Here is a 21,095-nt window from a genome sequence, read left to right on the forward strand (position 1 = left end):
TGTGTGTGTGTGTGTGATTACTGTAGGAATACAGCAAATGAATAGAAAGGAACTTGCCTCATTTAAAAAAAAATTTGAAGTCATTGTTCCCTAGCCATATAATAGTAGCTCAAAACAACTCAGATAATGATGATTTATTATGAACATTCCCTGAACACCTGAAGCCTGAAGTTCCTTGCCCTATAATGAGTGAGTCATCAGAATGTGTTTGTGCAGTATGGAGAGGAAAACAACAGCCTCAAATCCCCCTCTTGTGCTAATGAGAAGGTGACACACAAGAGGTCAGTTTTCAAAGGAACTATTGAGATGTGTCCTTTTAAGTTACCAGAAAAACAAATTTCAGGAAAAGGATATAATAACCATTGAGATTAGGGTAGATTGATGGCTCAACACTGGGGGTAACTGTGCTCTCTTCAGGGATATATGAAATGTCTGAAGACATTTTTGTTCTCTCCACTGGGTGGGGTGCTAATGTTATCTAACACAGAGGCCAGAGATGTGGTGGCTGGGCACTCTGCATTGTAGAGCAGGACACCTGCCCTCCTTCACCAGGGTGTTAACTGGTCCCCAATGTCAATAGTGATGCTCCTGCACCTCCCTGTGTTAGAGGCCAGATGAGGAAAGGTGGGAGCTTGGCATCATCAGGACTTTCCTGGCATTCAAAGGGAAGCGATTTGCACAGTTATTGCATAGCTGGGAGCCAAGCTAAGCTAAGCTGCTTTCAGCTCTATCACACTTTTATTGTCAAACACACCATCTAGTGAATATAAGCACATGATGAATCTTTCAGTGTTGTAAAACTTTGAAGAAAATATAATTTGAATTTTGAGGCATTATTTTTTTAAAGATTTATTTATTATTTTTTATTACAAAGTCAGATATACATAGAGGAGAGACAGAGAGGAAGATCTTCCATCCAATGATTCACTCCCCAAATGAGCTGCAACAGCCGGTTCTGCGCCAATCCGAAGCCAGGAACCTGGAACCTCTTCTGGGTCTCCCACGCAGGTGCAGGTTCCCAAGGCTTTGGGCCGTCCTCGACTGGTTTTCCAGGCCACAAGCAGGGAGCTGGATAGGAAGTGGAGCTGCCGGGATTAGAACCGGCGCCCATATGGGATCCTGGGGCGTTCAAGGCGAGGACTTTAGCTACTAGGCCACGCCGCCGAGCCCGGGGCATTATTTTTATACTTTATCTTTAATGCCATCTTTTTTTGGTGATTCTCCTCTGCACCCTGCTGTTTTCTTTCCACCCTATACATTTATGGCCTTCTGTATTTTTTGTGTTTATGTAGATTAAGATATAACCATATATTCGTCATACATATTTGTATACACATTTTGTTTGTTTTGCAGATATTGTTTTATATTATGCATTATTTCTTACAGCTTGCTTTTCCCATCCAAAAATATTTCATAGAAGATTTAGCAAATACTAGCACGACAGCACAATGAAAGCCATGTGTTAACTTCCAGTGGACAATTCTAACACTCAAGTCAGATATTAGCAGTTTTCTCTGAATTGCTGAGTGGTAAGCCAACGTTTATTCCTGGGGAATGACGGAGGCGGGGAGAGGTGTCTGACATGCCCCCCACTAAGCCGTGTTTCCAAGAGAATTCCAGACACATCAGGATTAAATGCTGACACTGAAGGGACAGAGCTGTTAAGTCTTTCGGAATTATAACTACAGGCAAACCTGAAATCCTCACCAGCTGGTGTCTGAAGGAAAGCTTCCCATGGACAGCAAGGACTAGATGGAGTTAGTATCAATTTGCATGTCCAGAAGGCCATCATGGAAGCCAGGTACCTCGCCCCACACAACCAAGGGTGCTCACCATAAGAGGAAGCATAGGTGAGACAAAAGTGAAGCCTCAGACTGACTGTGGACCCCTTCTCTCCATTCCTCACTGGATTTGAGCCCTGTACGTGATCAGCTCACCACCTTAAACTAAGGCTTTGCAAATCACATCAGAAGAGGAAAAACCAGGATGTGTACAAATTAGGACTGCACATTGTCACTCACTTGAACTTGAGTGAAGACAAATGGAAGTGGAGATTATCTCTTGAGGCTGTAGCAGGATGATCATAATCTGTAAACAGCTTCCAAACCCTCAATTTAGGACACAGGGTCTTCTAAGTTCACATATTCTCTTGGGGATAATAGATTGGGTATTTTCCATTGGAATTATTTCAGAACATCTGAAGCATATAATCATTATGTCTATGTAGGGAACTGTGATGGAAAGTTATGTTTTAGGTCAGCTCTGATGGGGGATATTGTAAGTACTTTCTCATTTGTTACTTCCAGGTTCAGGCACCAACCTCAGCCTTGGTATCTGGTTTGTAGCACAAAGGATAGTGCAGGTGACTGAAACAGGAAGTCAGAGCCTGGTTTCGCTTTCCTCATTCTTCCTCCCAGTTACCGCTGACCAGGCAAAACACCTGCCAAAATTACTTGAAAACTTTCCAGCATGAAGGCAAGCTCCGGACAAAGCACAAGCAGTGAGGTTCCAATATGGAAGGCTGTCTCGGCAATCACTGAGATTTATGATAGTAATACCCCAAATCTCCAACAAAAGCAGCAGAATCAGTGCTTCCTACATTTGAGAGTGTAACTTGTCCCAGAGTCTCAGCATTGACTCTTGTAATCAAAGCCACTACACAGCCTTCCCTTGGCACTGATACACCAAAGTTCAATGGCCACCTGCTTGAGGACAATAGGGCATTCCTTTTCCCTTCACTTGCAGTTATTCAGCTTCTGTCATTTTTAATGAAGGTCTCATTTAAAATGAGGATATTAAAAGTCTGACTTCAGGAGTTTTAGAGACCCAGCAAAAATTTGGCTGGGTCTGGGTTTGATATTGGATCTAGAATGGGTATGTTTGCAGATTGACTTCATACCAAAAAATAAAACAGAACAAAACAAAAAAACCCAAAAAATCCTTCACTTTCACAGCTGCAACACAAACCTTTTTAGTGCAGTTGTCAATAATGAAAACCCAGTAATAAGTTCCATATTTCCCAAGTGCCTTCCACACCAGAGATGCTTTTCCATCAGTGTGTAGATTCTTTCAGATGGTCTGTGATCCTGGCAGGTGCATTTTGGGTTCTTCATGCTTTCTTAGGTACCAGATGTGCCTGCTACAGATAAGACACAGATGTTCCTTGTCTTTCTAGAGGGTGAGGTATGCTTTCTGTTTTCTTCCATCGAAAAACAGATTCTAAGTGGAATTGGCATATAACAAGGCAGAATGTTCAAAAGTGTGGTTTCAAGACATAGGTCTCTAAAGCTACTCAATACTGGGTGAAAAAAATGAATTGGCAGGCGGAAATACTATTAGCAATACGAGTAAGACAAAAACAAGTCCTGAACCAATCAAAGAGTGGCAGCTTCAGACAACTTCTAACATTTGTTTCGCTGCAAAGCCAACATTTGAAATCTGTCTTCTTTGTGATGGCTCACTTCCCTCAAGACTCTTGTCAAAGAGACAGTGAATACACACATTCATGTAGTGAGTGCGTAATATAAAAAGCAAGCCTGGAGCTATTTTAATATGTTCTCTGGAAAGTAAAAAAAAAAAATCTACGGTGAGACCTCAATTTAAAATGATTAATGGAGTATGGTCAAAACAAAAAATAAAGTGCAGAATAAATTGTGCCTTAAAAGCTTGAAAATGTGTAATTGAAACTAATTCATAAGGTTGAAGATAGTGAATAGTTAATTCTCAGTATTTAGGCTAAGATCAAGTAAAAATAAATAGATTAAAAGCACAAATAGTAACATAAAATAAGAGTATGCTCTAAAACTTTTACAAGCACCTTTTGCTATTCTGTATTTGGAAAATAATGGCAATTAATAATAGATACCAATATGTTATACACTAAGTAGAAGGCAATCATTAAAATTATTAGAATATATGTCTTCCAAGGAATAGGGATAAAAAATATAACACTTCAAAATAATTAACAAAAGATGAAAAAAAGAAAGAAAGGATAGAACTAATAGGAGTCTTAGGGCAAATCCATCTGTATTGTCGCTTGATATAAAATTAAATTGAGTCTTGCCATTCAAAGGCAAAAATTGTGCAAAGAGTGTATTATTTTAATCTAGATACCTTCAATTTAGCACCAATACTTGAAAAACATATGAAAACAGAAAGGACATACATTAATGAAAAAAAATGATTTATTCAGTACTGAGACCCTGATAAAATCTATAAAAATTTTTATGAGAAAGATCTTAATAAAAAGTATTGTTTAAGAATAAAAGGCTTGCTATACAAAATTATAGCTTTGATTCATCAGAGAAAATGAATCTAAACTTAATTCTCTAATAATTTCCTGCAAAGATATAAATAAAAGTGAAAGAAATATAAAGAGAGATTAAAAATTTTTACTATCTTAGTGGTAGAATTTTTACATTTATTCCTGATTGTGCACACACACATGCATACACAGTATTTCTCAATATATTGTATAAGCCAAAATATTTAGCGAGGTTATTACAGAACATATGAAAGAAACTACTCTCAATAATTAAAAAATAAAAATATTTTAAGTACTTATAAAGCATAACATCTAGTATGATATAAATAAAACTAAAGAATCTATCACACAGACTTTTCTGTAACTATATCAAATTCATTGAGAAATAAATAACAAAATGATGGCTTTTAAACTTAAAAAAATGACTTTTAAAACTCCATACTATTTCAAAGCTGAAATAATTGGAGCATCATGATAAATATCATTGTATTGGGATATAACAAAAAAAGTAAAAATAAATATTCACTAATTTATACTGATATGAGCCAATTAATGAACAGATATGGGCAAAGAGAAAAATAAAGCTGGCAGAGAAATTCCAGGTAATTTCTGTAGATGGTCACATTCTCCATCCTTCAAAGAAAAGGATTACAACTTGATGTTCTGCAAGTGTGAGCTGTTCACAGTGCTTCCCTGGAAAAGCACAGTGTGCAAGGGAAGCCTATGCCAGGAAATATCAGAAACACTTGACAAGGTTAGCATCACATCGTAATAACAGAGACCTTTGATGACGAGATCTAAACAGTACTCTGTTGTTTCTTGAAAATGTATAAGCCCAGTCTAATCATGAAAAAATAACAAATTCAAATTGAAGAACATTAAAAGAAAACTAGTGTTTTTTAAGCTACCAAAATCAGAAAACTATGGAAAGATAAATAAACTGTCACAATTGAGGGGAATGTAATCACATAATAAATAAAAATAACTGGATATTCCAGAACAAGAAATAAGGAGGAAAATCTAAGGAGACAGAAACCACATCCAAAAACTGAAAAACAAGAATCACATGATAGTATCAATAGACGCAGAAAAAGCTTTCGACAAAATCCAGCACAACTTCCTGCTAAAGACCCTAACCAAGGTAGGCATAGATGGAAAAATTCACAATATAATCAAAGCAATATATGAAAAACCCAACGCCAGCATCATACTGAATGGAGAAAAACTAGAACCCTTCCCACTGAAATCTGGAACAAGACAGGGATGTCCGCTTTCTCCACTGCTATTCAACATAGTTCTAGAGGTACTCGCTGAGGCCATAAGACAAGAAAAAGAAATCAAAGGAATCCAAATGGGAAATGAAGAAGTCAAGCTCTCACTATATGCAGATGACATGATTCTTTATATGGAAGAGACAAAAGGCTCAACACAGAGACTACTAGAACTTATAAGAGAGTTCGGTGGAGTGGCAGGGTACAAAATTAATGAACAAAAATCAACAGCCATAGTGTATGCTAATAGCCCCAAGTTGGAAAAAGATCTAACCAGCAAGATACCATTCAAAATAACAGGAAAAAGCATGAAGTATCTGGGAATAAACCTAACCAAAAATGTAGGAGACCTATTTGAGGAAAACTACAAACTACTGAAAAAAGAAATTGAACAAGATCTAGAAAGATGGAGTAACATCCCATGCTCCTGGATAGGTAAAATCAATATCATTAAAATGTCTATATTGCCAAAAGCAATATATACATTCAACGCAATCCCAATCAAATTGCCAAAAACATTCTTCATGGAACTGGAAACAATGATCCAAAGGTTCATCTGGAAGCACAAAAAACCACGAATAGCTAGAACCATCCTGAAGAACAGGAAGTTAGCAGGGGGAATCACAGTCCCGGACCTCTGGACATACTATAGGGCAGTGGTTATCAAAACAGCCTGGTACTGGCACAAAGATAGAGAGGAAGATCAATGGAGCAGAATAGAAACACCAGAAGGGAACCCACACAGATACAGTCAAATAATCTTTGATAAAAGGACAAACGATAATCCAGGCAAATGGGAAGGTCTCTTCAATAAATGCTGTTGGGACAACTGGTTGATAGCCTGTAGAAACAAAAAGATAGACCCACATCTCTCACCATATACTAAGATCAAATCTAAATGGATAAAAGATCTAAACCTGCATCCAGAAACCTTCAAACTTTTGTAAGAAAATGTTGGAAACACACTGGAACACTTAGGGGTAGGCCCTCACTTCCTAAAAAAGACTCCAGATGCAGTAGAAATCAAGACCAAAATAAACAAATGGGACCTCATCAAACTAAGAAGCTTCTGCACAGCAAAGGAAACAATCAACAAAGTAAAAAAGCAACCCACAGAATGGGAGAAGATCTTCGCCCACAACATAGGTGATAGAGGACTAATCTCCAGAATATACAGAGAATTACAAAACAGCCAAAACACCAAAATAAACAAGCCACTCAAGAAATGGGCACGGGAAATGGGCAGACATTTCACAAAGGAACAATCCCAAATGGCAAATAAACATATGAAAAAATGCTCAAGCTCCCTGGCAATAAGGGAAATCCAAATTAAAACAGCAATGAGATACCACCTAACGCCAGTAAGGGTGGCCCACATGAAAAACACAAACAACACTTGCTGGCGAGGTTGCGGGGAAAAAGGAACCCTACTCCACTGCTGGTGGGGCTGCAGATTGGTACAGCCTCTATGGAAATCAGTATGGAGAATATTCAAACAACTCAAAATCGACATACCGTATGACCCAGCTATAGCACTCCTAGGAATATATCCAGAACACTTGTTTTATGAGAAACCAACATGCACTCCTATGTTCATAGCAGCACAATCAGTAATTGCAAAAACATGGAAACAACCAAAATGCCCATCAGCAGAGGATTGGATAAGAAAGCTATGGTTCATCTACTCCATGGAATACTACTCAGCTATTAAAAAAAAAACAAAATGCAGTTCTTTGTGGCCAAATGGGCCAAACTGGAAACCGTAATGCTAAGGGAAATGAACCAATCCCAAAAGGTTAGATACCACATGTTTGCCTTAATTTAATATGATATGATGTTAAGCATATCATGTTATGTTATGGATATTATGTCATTTGTAGTATATAAACTAAAATTGAACTGTGAATGGGGGGTCACAGAAAGTGGTTAAGAAATCGCATTTATTTTTAACATGTTGACTGCTCAATATCATGTCAATCAAATCCATAATGATGTTAATTGGTGCAGCTGGTATATTAGTGCTTTTATTTGACCGGGAAGATACTCTGCTGACTCTGCCCTCAGACCAGAGAGGGTCTTCCCAATAAGTAGTTGGACTTGTCTGGACTATGGGATGTTGGACTCTATGCTTGGCAAATTCTTGCAGGGAGGGAATTTCAACTAAACTTGAACTATGGTTATGCAGCGGGGTGGAGGAACCCACCATGGGGGCAGGGTGGGGGGGAGAATCCCAAATTCTATGTAATTACAACACAATGTAATTAATGAATAAATTTAATAAAAAAAAAAAGAAAATCTAAGGAGACAGAAATTAAGTTTTAATGGATAACATTCCACATTCTCAATTTTGACAAATGTATCAGAGTAATGCAATATTAATAACAACACAGATGAACTATGTATGAAAATTTTGTTTCATATCTATGAAATTCTTCTATTAATCTAAGAGAATTCTAATGTGAAACTTTATTTTGAATAATTTATAAGGTTGAAAATAAAGTTAAATTTGCGTAAAAACTCAAAATTCCTATTGGAAATTAGTATTTGGGACATGGTGATGATGAAACTGCTACTTTCTTTTTTTAAAAGATATATTTATTTATTTGAAATGCAGAATTATGGGAAAAACTCCCAAATGGCCCCAGTGGTAGTAGCTGGGCTGCCTGAAGCCAGGACCACCTTCCTTCCAGTCTCCCACATGGGGGCAGCACTGAGCCCGTCCTCACTACTTTCCCAGGCTCATTAACAGAGCTGGCTTGGAAGTGGGGCAATTGGGACTCTAATTAGTGTCCTTATAGGATGTGGGAACCACACTCAGCAGTTGTACTGGCTATACCACAGTGCTGGCCTCCAAAACCTTCATAATTGGCAAAATGTAATCAACAGATAAAGTATATCTTAAATGTTCATATTAGAAAAGAAAAAGTATAAAAATGTATTTAATTAAGGAGCTAGCCAAGTCATTATAATAAATGTGAGATGAAAAAAATGAAATAATAAATGTAAAAGTGGCAATTAAAATACAAACCAATGATACATGGAAAGATAGGCACAAAGATTTTATCTGATAAAAGGAGAAAGATTTCATAATAGAATAAATAATTATAGATCTAAATTTATTGAAATTTATTATATTTTAACTCATAGATGTTATTTAACTCATACATGTATATTATTAACTCATAGATGCTATTATGCTTTAACTTATAGATGAAAAAAATTATAAAAACTACTTTAAGAATATCATGCGCCACAAAATGATTATAAAGATGAGCAATTCAGTGTTTAAGAAACAAATAATTCCATGGTTTTGATAGACACATGTGTTTCTATTCTATTCTGAGTCTTCCAAAGAACAGAAAAGATGGGTCTACTCCTAAATAATTGGGTGAAAATCACTTAACCCGCATAACAAGCAAAATAAGAGGATTTCTATAGAAAATAATCAATCACATTCAAATAAAAAGGATACTAAAGAAAATACTGGTCAACAGACCCCTGTGTTATATGAAATAATTATTGGAATAATATTACAAAAATAATATTTTAGGAACTTAACATTGATTTAGAAAATCTATTAATGTGATGCAGCAAGTGAACAAATAAGAGTCCCAATCATGCAATTGCCTCAATATGCACCAAAAAGAATATTCAATAATATTCATCATTCATTGTTTTCATTACTTTTAATGTTTTGTTTACACGAGTGAACACATTTTGTGTATTTCAAACATATGAATTTAGCAGCATAGTAAACTTCCCACACTACTCTGCCTGCTGTCTGCACTCCACCCTTTTCCCTTCTGTTTTTTTTAAATTTTTTTAAAGATTTTTTTTATTATTATTATTGGAAAGCCGGATATACACAGAGGAGGAGAGACAGAGAGGAAGATCTTCCATCCGATGTTTCACTCCCCAAGTGAGCCGCAATGGGCCGGTGCGCGACAATCCGATGCTGGGAACCTGGAACCTCTTCCGGGTCTCCCACGTGGGTACAGTGTCCCAATGCATTGGGCCGTCCTCGACTGCTTTCCCAGGCCACAAGCAGGGAGCTGGATGGGAAGTGGAGCTGCCGGGATTAGAACCAGCACCCATATGGAATCCCGGGGCTTTCAAGGCGAGGACTTTAGCCGCTAGGCCACGCCGTCAGGCCCTTTTTTAAGAATTTTTTAAATGACATACTTCCAGTTCATCTCATAATCACAAGTTCAACCCTCCAGTAGGTAAATAATTTAAGAAATAGCAAGTAGAAAAGAAAAACTGTTCCTCAAATGTACAGATGATGTCTGTAAGCAATAATCAAATTTCAAAATGTCATTTAATTCTTTATAGTTGAAAATTCCTCTGTAAAGTGAAAGTGGGGGATACTTGTTAAACCTGAAAAAAGGGGTCCCCAAAATGTAAATTATTATACTAATTTGTAATGCACTTGAGGCATTGCCTTTTAGATTGGAAGCACTACATTTGGTTCTACTATTACAATTCTGGCCGTTGTTTGTTAGTGGTCCTGCCTAATACAAGGAATCAAAATATATATACAGGAAAGAAAAAATCAATCTAATTGTTTCAGACTATAAAATGTTGTATGTAAAACTGTCAGAACACTTTATATATGATATGCATTACTAATAATGCTCAATAAATGGGAAGTTCCCATAAATGTTATGATTGATTTAATACTATTTCTGTCCTTTAAAAGCATGTGTTCATTGAAAGGCCTCAAGAAGACAATAAAGAAACCAAAAACACATACTGGATATTTGTAACATATGTAATTAGCAATGCATAGTTATTAAGGCAACAAATAGCTTCCAAAAATTAATTAGAAACACACACATCCATAAGAAAATGAACAAAACCGCAAAGGACATTTCACAGACGAGAATACATGAATCCCACACAGTATGTGGACACGCATTCACATATAAGGAGAAACTAGCTAAATATGATTTACTTGACACTAGATGACAAAAAATTTAGTCTGGGTTCTGTACTCCCAAGGGAGCTGCACATACGACGGTGTCTGTGATTTCGGGGGTAACTGAAACAGAAGCTGTTGCAACGTCTGGTGGCCTTGATGGCCTGAAGAGGAAGGAGAAGGATGTCTTCAAGTTCATGACAGCTGAAACCCACGTGGGTAGCAGCAGCCTTGACTTCCAGATGGAACAGGCCGTCTACAGAAGGAAAGGCAATGGCATCCACGCCATCAGTCTCAGGAGGACCTGGGAGAGCTCCTGTTGGCGCGGGGCATCACTGCCATTGAGATCCATGCTGACATCAGTGTGATGTATTCCTGAAGTACTAGCTGGAGGGCCGTGCTGAACAGTGCCGCAGCTGCTGGACCTACTTCTTATTGCTGGCTGAATTCACTCCTGGAACCTTCACTACCCAGATCCAGGAGCCTTCCAGGAACTACCTCTCCTGGTGTTTACCGATCGCAGAGCTGACCCCCAACCTCCCACAAAGGCATCTCACATGAAGCTGTCTCCCATGCAACAAAAAGGGAGCCCACTCCATGGGTATGATGTGGTCGATATTGGCCCTGGAGGTTCTATGCGTGTGTGGTACCCTCTGCCATGAGCAGCCGTGGAAATCATGCCTGATCTCTAGTTTTACTGAGATCCTAAAAAGCTCGAAAAAGAAGAGCGGTTTGTCCCTGAAAAAGCTGTGACCAAGGAGGAATTTCAGGTTTAGTGGACCATCCCAGCTTTTGAGTTCACTGCTACTCAGTCAGAGGTTACAGACTGATCTTGAAGGTGTGTAGGTGCGCTCTGTGCTATTCAGCAGCTCCCCATGGAAGACTGGCGCGCTCGCACCTCCTCTGAAGACTGGTCTGCAGCCCCCAAGGCTCAGGCACTGAACGGGTAGGAACACGCGCTTAAGCTGATCTACAGTCCCTGAGCCTGCACGGAATTGAAGTTAACAGAAAACAAACACCAGCTTGACGCTAGTTACTGGCTGGGAGGTCATGATCAGTGCTCACATTCTGCCCTTAAGTGTATAAAGAGAACATATTCTTGATAAAGCTTGGGACCGATGCAATCAATGAGCATTCTGTTTCAAGATACTGGTGCTGCAGAAGCCCTTGCCCATACAAACAAGAAGGGATGTACAACAGTGTACTTCATAACGTTGCTCTCCCTCCTGCCAGCATCTATTAACATGCTTGGCAATCGAAATGTCCGGAGAGTTCCAGGAATGGTGTCTGGTTGCGGCACCTTGAGGCAATGATTTGGTAAACAACGCAGAATGGTTTCCTATGTAATCATCTCGGTGTGAACTCACTGAACGTTAACTCAGAAAGCAACTGTGAAAAGAAGGGAAGGAGAGAGCTTCAGAAATAGGCACACAGGGGACATTCAGAGCTCTTGGTCACATTTTATCCCCCAAACTGAGAAGAGAGCTCACGTAATGTCATTATTACTAAGTATATACGTATTATTCTGCATGTATGACATAATTATAATAATCTTAAATTTGAAAACATTCCTACTGAAGCCAATAGTTTTCACCAGGATAAAAAATCTTTTATTATTATCTCATGTACACTCAAGACCATAGCATTACAAAGGACTGCAGTTACATGTCAATCAGTGGAGAGAGTCCTTCCTGGCCTAATTTTTAACACGTTCTTCCTTCGTTTGAGTGGATCTAATTCCAACCTCTTTGTTAGTGCCTCACAAGCCCGCATCCTGTGCTACAAAATCGGCTCCACTTCCAACGTAGTTTGTAGACTTCCCGAAGGCCACTCACATTTAATATGCTCTGCCCACGGTCTTCGACCAGCACTCTGAAAAAAAGGTGTATGTGCGTTGGGTGTACTGGGGACAACTCTTGCAAGGAACAGAGGTGGTGGGAAGAAAATATGAACCAGGCAGAGGGAAGCATTTGGAACAAAGGCAATGGTTGATTCATTGGATAATTTAGCGCTAGACGGTCTTTGAACGCCCTGTTGCTTGAGATGTTGGAACTGGACATTTGCTTTCATGCTGACAGAGGGATACACGTAGAGGGAGAAGATGAGAAGATGGTGAGGGATCTTCCTTAAGCTGCTTCACTCCCCAAATGCTCACAAAAGTCAAGGCTGAGTAAGGCTAAAGTCAGGAGACGAGGAACTCCTTGTAGATCTCCTGTCTGACTCAGGCATCCAAGTATGTTCGCCATCACCTGCTACATCACGGAGCACCCATTAGCAGGAAGCCAGGTTGGAAATGGAGGCGCAAGGAACCAATCAAGGCATTTTAATATAATGCAGGCATCCTTAGGCACATTTTCATTGGTATGACAAATGTCTTCTCCTCTCCCCCCGTTTTTCACAAATTTTATATGTTACAATTTCTTTCTTCATGCTTTCTGCTAAAAATTCCACTTTCTCGTATGAAATACATTGTTGTCTTCGGAATGCCTATGTTTTACTTTTGAAAACTTGGTTGTAAATTGTCTCGGTGTACTTCAGATTCATCCTGTTTGGATTCTGTTGTACTTCTTAAATCTGAGTGTCTATTTTCTCTCCCATATTTGCCAAGTGTTGGCTATTCATTCTTTTAAATAAGCTTTCTGTTCCTTTCTCTCTTCTCTTCCTAAGATTTGTTTAAGGGCATATTATTTTTAATATTCCATAAGCCCTTCAGTTTCTTCACTATTAATCATATTCTTTTGGCTCTTCTGATGGATTATTTTAAATGGCCTGTCATTGAACTGACTTTTTCTTCTGTTTGAACAAGTCTACTGTTGAACAGTCAAAAATCATTAGTGAATTTTTGGGTTTGCTTATTGCATTGTTTGACTCCAAATTTTGTCTGTTTCTATACCTTGTATTTCTTTGTTGAAATTCTGCTTTTTTGTCTCATTTGTAGGAGCTCATTTATCATCTTTATAAAGGTTATTTTGAATTCTTTTTCAAGTAATTCAAATAATTCCATTTCCTTAAGATTGGTTTTTAGAAAATTATTTTCTTTTTCCTTTCTGGAGTCATTTTCCTTTATTTCTTCATGCCACTTGGAACTTTGCAGTAGTATTTGTGCATTTGAGAAACAACAACCACTTCTTCCTTCAATGTTTATAGACTGGATTCATACAGGGAATAGCATTCATATTGTGATCTGGCTGGGGACTCTGAGACTTGTCCAGGCCTTTTTATGTCTTCTCTAAACCTTTGTGTATACATTCTTCGTTACACAAATTTGGGGGGCTCTCCTCTCCTCTCCTCTCCTCTCCTCTCCTCTCTTCTCTCTTTGCATCTCTCTCTCTCTCTCTCTCTCTCTCTCTCTCTCTCTCTCTCTCTTTCCAAAATTCAAATCTCTTGCTCCCTCTGGTGTCTCTTTCCTGTACTATGCAACCCAACTGTTTTGGTTCTCAATGTCTCCATAGAAGGTATGCTGGGCCTTCTACAAATTCAGATTTCAGCCTGACAGAAACCAGTTCTTTGAAAAACTGAAGAGCCAAATGTCAGATGCTCTCTGAATCCTACTCTTTCCTAAAAAGAGAAGCCACTGTGCTGGATCAGCCTCTATCCACTGTACCTACGTAGGCATCTTGGAGTAGCAGTGTGCTGCCCACTCTCTTGCTTTGAATTCTAAATATGCTATGTCCCTTCAGCACTCTGACACAGGAAGACACCCATAAAATCAGAATATTGAATGTGGTGTTCGATCTTGACTTTCTCTGCTCAGGGAGAATGTAGAAGCTGGCACTTAGTTTCCAATCATGTAATGCTGTGCCAGAAGAAGAAGATGTGGGCATAAGGTGGTATGAACTCTCCTGCTGGGTTTTAAGTGGCTGATTTCATGTCCCCTTGGGATCAAAGAGAATATTACCTGATTTTTTAATTTCTCACCAGGGGAATTGGCTCATGTATTATTCTTGGTCAATGTTCTCATTGAAGGAAAAAGAATCTAAAACTCCATATTGTCATCTTGCAAATGTCACACTTAATTCTGCGCTTTTGAGATCACAGCAACAGGATGAGAAAAGACATTTCCAGGATCCCAAGAATGTAACACAGAGATGTCAGATGTTGGAGAGATGAAGCTCACCGATGCCATTTAGTCATTAAATTCAAACTGTACCTAAAGCCTACCCAGGGATTTCCACATTTATTCAAACCAATAATGCTCTTTTTCAAAAAATTACTTAAACTATTTGAATGGGATTCTCTAATGCTTATAACTTAAAGAATCCTGTATAATAAACTATGAATAAATCATGATGCAGCTTTTCTTAACTGCAAAGAATTCTCTAAATGTAGCTTTTATATAAGTTTTTGTAATTTGTCATAGGTTTCAAACTACAAAGCAGCTTCAACACAGCATTTATACTCTCATCTCTTGTTACTTCTGTCTAATAAGGTTATACTCTGACCCATTGCCTATGTTCAATCCCCAATCATAGAAGTACATATTTTTTGGTAGCTTCCAAATTTTTTGGTCACAAATACTTTCCAATACCTCATGACTATCCAAAAGCCAGTTAAACACTAAGGACAAGTCTACATGCTCCTGAATGAGAAAGAATCGACTCTGTAAGTTGCTGCAAGTGTGATCACCTCATTATAATTCAAATTTTTTCCATCTTGTCTTGCCATTGAGGCAGCCATTTGCTGTCCCATTAGCTGAGGGGCCCCACCCTGGTAAAACTCATGTTCAATAATGATTGTACACTACTAATAGTTAATAAGATTCAAGTGAATGAGTACATTAACAATTTTGTTGAGTGGAAATTTGAAAGATAACTGCAAAGGTTAAGAGTCAGAAAAATCAGTTACAACTTGGAAATGCAAGAGACCATAGAGAGCTTATCCTTAAGTTTATATTGTACCGACTTTACAAGTACTTTTTTTGCTTAAGCAGACTTTTTATTTTCACAGTTTTGTAAAGCAGCATGACCCTACTTGATTCCTTTTCAAAGTATAGTAATTGGACTAGAATTAGCATTCTTGGAAAATGGAAATTTCTTTCTACCATTTGATTTTGCCTTGCGAAAAACCTGTTTATTTGGCCTGTAACATGCTCTGTGGGATTTTTAAGAATGGTTTTCAGAGGAAACAGGGACATGGCACCTCTCCATTTTATTCTAGCCAAGGTTAACTTAAGCATCAGTGGCTTTCCAACCAGTTTTGAGCTGCTTTGATTTATTCCTCCAAGTTCATTCATCACCTTGGTTTCTGCATTTGGAGAGAAAGGGGTTTCAGTTGAAAAATTTGCTCCCTGCTAATTCTTGCACTCTAGCATATTTTTAAAACAGATGCAATGATTTAAATATGAATATAATATTAAAAGTAAAATAATTATATCCAGAAAATTCAATCCTAGTAAAAAGAATTTTGCAAAGTGAACTTTGGCTTTCCTTTTTATAGAACAGGTATAACAGTTCTTGCTTCCATTTTTACTTTAGTTAATTTAATAAAATGTGCAAGAGATAATTTGAACAGTCATTCTGTATAAACAGGTGGACCAGGCCCGGCACAACAGCCTGCTGGCTAAAGTCCTCACCTTGCATGCACTGTGATTGCATGTGGGCGCCAGTTCGTGTCTTGGTTGCTCCACTTCCCTTCCAGCTCTCAGCTTGTGGCCTGGGAAAAGTAGTTGAGCATGACTCAAAGCCTTGGAACTCTGCACCTGCGTGGGAGACCATGAAGAAGCTCCTGGCTCCTGGTTTCAGATCAACTCAGTTCTGGCCATTTCAGCCACTTGGGAGTGAGCCAGTGGCTGGAAGATCTTTCTCTCTGCCTCTCCATCTCTCTGTAAATCTGACTTTCCAATAAAAAAGTCATTAAAAATAAAAATAAAAAGATAAATTTGTGGACCACTGTGTTTTACCTCCTCCGTGACTTATTATTTTGTGTAATTCAGTGACAATACTTTGTAAATGTGTGTTTACGTGTTGAAAATGTATTACATGATTGACAAAAACAGGAATTGATTTGCTGCCACCTATACCAGCAACATAAAATGCTTCCGGTTTTCGATAAGATCCAGAATGTAGGGGCAACCATTTAACTCAGCAGTTGTGATTGTCACTTAGAGCCCCCGTGTCTCATGTTAGACTACCTGGGTTGGAGTTCTGCCTCTGCTGCTGTTTCAAGTTTCCTGCTCATGCAGACCTGGGAGGCAACAGGTTATAGGTCCAGTGTTTGGGCACTTGCTCCACGCGCGGAGATGCATCTGAGAGTCTGACTCAGTGTCAGGGTCCCAACTTCAGCTTGGTCCAGCCCAAGCTGTAGTGGGTGCTTGCAGAGTGAACCAATGCATGGAAAAATCCCAATCTCTGTTTCTGTGTCTCTGGCCCAACAGATAAAAATAAATTCACGTTATATATATATATATATGGAGAGAATTGATTTAGAAACTACACTGCGGAATTTTTTTCACTGGTTTAATAGTTTTATGAGAGAATAAACTGGCTCCCCGTCATTTTTATTTAATCCACAAGATAAAATTCAAAATGAGTAGTTTTAAAATTTGGCCAACGGAGTGCAAATGAATATATCCTAATGAAGAGTGCAAGTAACACCAACTATGAGAGAGAAATCAGCTTTAATAGCTGTATCTCCAAATATCTTAGTGGAAACAAAAGCCAGTTGGCGTTTAGGAAAGCATCTTACTGAGTGATAGTTTTTTTCCTACCATAGTGGCTTGACGAATGTGGTCGCTGGAAAGACTGATCTTAACGTGCTAAAGGCATCAGAGACAATCTACAAGCCGAAATGCAAATTAAAAATAACCACGGCAAGGCAAACCTTCAGGCTCAACCCTGTCTTTGATGTCCTTTGTGTGTGTCTTCTGTTTCTCTCCGGGTTCCATTAAGTTGATTTTATGGGCTAGCACAGTCCTCTCTCCAAAAGTACATCAGCTAAACTAGCTGACTTTTGAGAAAGTCATGCCTATCTATCATTTCATTAAACATATAAAGAATAGCACCGAGGGCTCTTGGGAACTTCCATGGTTTGGCAAATAGGGGAATGAGAAGAGAATGTTCCTAAATGGGTAGGAGCTCTCTTTTGTGCATTTTTTAAGAACAAAAATAAAATAAATGTTAAAAATAAATAAATAAAAATAAAAACGGAATAAAAGACAAAACGAAGAGGAACGATATGAAGAAATATGACGGAGACTCCTGATTTGCTGTGATTTTTTGGCAGACTATGAAAACAGCATATTTCCCCTGGCATCAAATCCAAAGTATGAACTGAGCATTTCAAACATTAATAGAGCTATCTAATTATATTATATTGTTTGCCTGATTCAGTGAAAAAATAAATCAGCTCTCATTCTTACACTACCTGGTAGAGATGTTTTTCAACTGTATCAGGGCTAAAAACTGAGACTGAAAAACAAACTCAGGCAGAAAATGAATCGCTACGTTTAATCATTGCATCCAACTGCAGAGTACAGAAGTCTTCTTAGACTATATTATCTGTTTTAATCAAAAGAAATGTCTTGGGGAATAGAAACCTGCTTGAATCCTAAGAAGCCTGGATTTTGCAAAGATAATATGATGAGATTTAGGAAGAGACTTTTGGTTTTTTCCTCCTCATTTCTTGACTCCACCGGCTACCTGCTGCCCCAGCTGGTTTTCTCAAACAACTTTAGATGATCAACATAATTTTCAACTGATTGCTCCTACTTCAGTGAGGAATTTACTTATTTATTTGGTTGTGAGACCTCATTTTACATTTTCATATGTTTACCCATTCTTACTACATCCAGAAAACAGTGTCTGTCGTTTTTAAGACTAATTCCACTATTGTAACAAAATGGGAATAATCTGATGGGGGAGGGAGTTTGGAGAATTCCAGCCTATATGAAATTATACCACATAATTCAAAATTCAAAATAAAAATAAATTAAAACTGAAAAAAAAAAAAAAAAGGCTAATCCCAGAGTCAAGTAATAAACCATCTGCCCGGCAAGACTGCTCGTGTGAAGACCGACACCTGGTGGTCAATGTGTGCAACTGCATGCCAGGAAAGGCTTCAATTTCTTTGAGTTTATCTCTGGTTTGGTTTGTTTTTTTGTCCCAGTTCCACACCCTCATCCCCGCCCGGCCTCATTTCCTTGCTTTCAGGGTATAGACTGCTGTTGATGGCGGACAAAATGCAGCTGTGTGAGAATGATTCGCAAGTTCAAGTCAAGAGATTTCCAGAACAGTTACATCAACTCCATGAAAGCTCTAGGTCACAAGTTCTCTAAATTATTTAGGAAGTCAACCAATGGAGCCTGTTAACAATTTGTAAAAGTTATTAAAATCTCTTAGCTGAGAAGCTGAGCAGGAGCCTCAGTGTTTGGATATGAGGCTTAATCTTCACCTAAAAACTTTTGCACTTCCTCTGGCAGGATAATAAGCTTCTGTTTTCTTTTGGGAAGAAAAAGATGTGTCGATTCCTTTGGCACCACAAAGCCAAGCATTTCAAGCTTCTAAATATGGCCCTATCCGTGCGCCGACTCTGCCTCATGTCTAAATGATTTTCTCCCTGTGAAACTTCACAAGACCAAAAAAAAAAAAAAAGAATGGAAAAAGAATGGAAATAGAAAACCTTTTTTTTTTTTTCTTTTTTCTTCCTTTTTGGTCATTGTATCTGGCTCAAGCTTTTGTTCTGCTTACTTTTTAAGTCTTGATATATGCTTTTGGGAGAGTTGTTCCTGAACATTTTCAGGGTGCACTTGGCTTCAGAGAGGGAGGAAAACATATCAGAAGGGCAAGGTGTGTCTTCTGATCGGATCCAGTGTCTGATTGGCACTGGAGAGTCCCAGAACAGGAAGGCATGGCTTAACCCACTGTGCTGAATCCACTCGCAGCACAGATAGCGGCATCGCCACGCCTGAAATGTGCACTCGTCACTTTTTCTGGACCTTTCCTAGGTGCCAGGGAATGTGCTCGCACTCCCCAGGTCATGTCAAACATATTCTGTCCTTCTGCTCCTGTTCCCAGCTCGTCCTGATGATGCGCAAACACCATTTCTGACAAGTGGAGCCCCCCGGCAGTCTGCGCTCGCTAGAGGCCCGCCTAGGTTCCCCATCCTGCTTCTCATACCTGTGTCCACAGATCCGTCTCAGAATGTGATAATGAAGGTCTTCTACGGTCAGTATTTTTTCTTTCTCACCTGGAAGAAGAATAGAAAAAATATATGAAGATACTTCTGTCTAGTTCATGAAAAACACGTTCTTCCAGCTGGAGTGAAGCGGTGGATGTGGGGCTCCCTCCTTCGATCCTGTATCACAGAGATGAGAATGTTTGACGACTACGGGAACTATGCAAAGGACTTCTACAGCTGCGTCACAGTATGCCACCATCAGCCATTCTGGATATTAGATTTAAACCCTAGAGAGGTACAACCACCTGTCTATTATAGTGCCTAAGATTAAAAGCAAACACTGACAACACTCTATGCTGCCAAGGATACAGAGGAACTCACATATATTGCTTCCGTGACTGGGAAATGGTGCAGCCTCTTTGAGAAACGGTTTGGCAATGTCTTTATAAAGCTCAACATAACACCTAGTATATGACCTGGGCCACCACCCCCGGGGTATTTACTCTAGGAAATGAAAGTGTTCATTCATATGAAAACTGATACAAAAACGTTCCAAGGAGCATTATTTGTAGTAATTCCAAACTGGAAACTGGAAACAATTCAAATTTCCTTCAATGAGTGAAAGGCTAAATATATTGCAGAATGCTGTTTGATAGTACACTATACAACAGAAAACCAACTTGGAGGAATCTCAGGTAGAATGTTCAGTCACAGAAGCAAGTCCCAAGGGCCAAAACCATGGCGATGGTGAACAGATTGTTGGCGATCATGAGTGGAGGAGAGGGGGTGTGAGGGTCTGTTTCAGGAAGACTGCGGTGCCACAGATTGATCTGTGTTGAAATCCACAGAACTGTATTTCGAAGAAAAGCCAATTTTATCTCGTGATAATTATGAAAGTTATTTATTTTTCAAAAGCTGCTATGTTCCTATTAGGCTTTTACGTTCACAGTTTGTTGTCAATCTCATTTTTGTTTGACGTCATCTTTCTGTGACTAACACTGCTTGTGAGACTAGGATACGGGATGCGTGTGTGAGGCATTCTGGGTACAAACACACCAGAGAAGGAAGCCCTGCCACTCAGAGCAGGAGAAGTAGGCAGGAAAAATGTTCACTTGCCCAAGAAGGAATCACTGGTGTCTACTTCTTTTTCCTTACACACACACACACACACACACACACACACACTGTTAACTTTGAACACTCTTACTTCATTTAAAATATTAATTTAAAAATTCCATTAGATAATGAAAATAGTGTCTGCTGACTTGTAGGCTTATTGAAACATGGCCCATGGTTAATTTCCTTTCCATATTACAATGACTGCTTGAGTACTATTATGCATGGGAGTCCATCACTCATTTAATATTTACTAAAAAGATGAATAAAATATGACATCACAAACACAGTGTTTTAATCATTGCAGGCCTGCTTTTCCAGTATAGCTTTTACTTAGCAAGCATGTTCATTAATATAGCATAGTCATAGCCATTTAAAGAGGAAACACGTACTTTTATTGATATGCGTGTAG

At 38.7% G+C, this 21,095-nt stretch overlaps 1 pseudogene; it reads left to right on the forward strand.

The window, feature by feature from the left end:
- Positions 1 to 10,383: 10,383 nt before the first annotated feature.
- Positions 10,384 to 20,406, forward strand: LOC118759125 (small ribosomal subunit protein uS2-like; annotated as a pseudogene).
- Positions 20,407 to 21,095: the final 689 nt, after the last annotated feature.

Source organism: Ochotona princeps, chromosome 10 (assembly GCF_030435755.1).
Source record: "Ochotona princeps isolate mOchPri1 chromosome 10, mOchPri1.hap1, whole genome shotgun sequence".
In the NCBI taxonomy this organism is placed as follows: domain Eukaryota; kingdom Metazoa; phylum Chordata; class Mammalia; order Lagomorpha; family Ochotonidae; genus Ochotona; species Ochotona princeps.